Source organism: Anopheles cruzii, unplaced genomic scaffold, assembly GCF_943734635.1.
Source record: "Anopheles cruzii unplaced genomic scaffold, idAnoCruzAS_RS32_06 scaffold00529_ctg1, whole genome shotgun sequence".
NCBI lineage: Eukaryota > Metazoa > Arthropoda > Insecta > Diptera > Culicidae > Anopheles > Anopheles cruzii.
The window spans coordinates 1,133-2,698 of record NW_026454128.1 but is presented as its reverse complement, the minus strand read 5'-3'; positions in this window follow the sequence as shown (position 1 = coordinate 2,698).

Genomic DNA, 1,566 nt, shown 5'->3' with positions numbered 1-1,566 from the left:
AGCGTCCGATGTTCTCCTCTTCCTACAGTTCTCTCTCTCTCTCTCTCTCTCTCTTTCGCTCTCTGGAACCCAGTCTCTCCAGACCCCACCGGAACCCCGTTCCCCCACGTAGGAAAAAGTTGGTCACGAAATCGCAAGTGACCTACTTCGTGGCGGGCATGCGAGCGAGACCGGATTCCATCCGGCTGGCGGCAGCGCCGGCGATCATCGGAGAAGCGGGATCGGTGTCAGGTGGGAACCAGAAAGAGGAAAGTGGAAATGGCGTCAGGGCGCGGGAAGCGACCAGCATGCGGGCTCCGTTTCCGCCGCGAAGAAAATGGCCGCGAGGGAAAAACACGATGACAAAAACGCGATGCGCATCTTCTTTTCCGCACTCCGTACGCACTCCGTCGGTCTGCCAGGGCTTCAGTTTGCCCGATGGCTTTATTTTCGTGTCCACGGCTCGGCGGAATATGCTCGATGGCGGCCCATAAATCTTTCACTCCCGTGCATCGCCACGATAGCCTAGCATAGTACCGAGGAAAACGCTGGCAAACATCATAACAAATGTTAATGGCGGACCGCTCAAGAATCATTCATGCGGCGTAGACGTAGAAAGAGTGTACGCGAGTGGCGACCGAAGCGAAGTAAACAGAAACATGGAATAAACAGAACAACGAACAACGACCGAATGGAAAACGCTGGCAAACGATTTGCATGCAGCTTCTCTTACGGATGGTCAAGATTTACTGAAACGCCCCAAAACAGAATCTCCCATCGCCCAGTTGCACGCGAAAGAGTGTCTGGCACAACAGTAGCGATCGTTCTTCGCGCTACATTGCATGTTTGTGGCGAACAACATTGTTACAGACGATTTATCAAACCGTATGTGGTTTTGCCACCAAAACTCCCTTGCCCACCTGGCCCTCCAGCGTTTATGCTGTACCCATTTTTCCACTCCAATTGAGACACGCTCAACACGTAGAGCAACATATTTATGCTGTCTCGATGGAGCGCAGCTTCCTAGAAGGGAAGGGAAGGACAGGAAAAAAGATCACCACTACGTAAAGCTCCTAAATGTAGGCAATTCGCACATCACAGGGATTTTTTTTGGTGCTTATCGGATTGTGCATCTACAAGGCGTTTTCGTTGATTGTATATCTACGAGGCGTTTTTACAATTCAGTTTCAGTTTTAAAAGTTCATACAAATTCCATTCCGACTCTATCTAATTCCCTATCAACAATAAACAATGGCGTCGTTATATAATTATAAGTCCATTTGACGAACTAATAATGAGTTGTGCTCGAAAGCACGTGTTGACTGCTCGGTAGCAAATCGAGAGTGATTTTTATTCTCCAGGTTCTTTGGTTATCGGTTTACATTTTGTTATAGACTTAACTCATACTTCTATCGTGGCTGTCTATCTGTCGCTGCTGTGAGAGGGAGACGTAAAATGAGTGGATAGGATAATGGGATTGGGTGTCGTAACTACTGGCCATAACTATATCAGGTTGGCTAAAAAGAAATCGACGTTTTTCACGATAGATGCCTTTAGTGATCGATATCTCGTGAAGTATCGATCGTA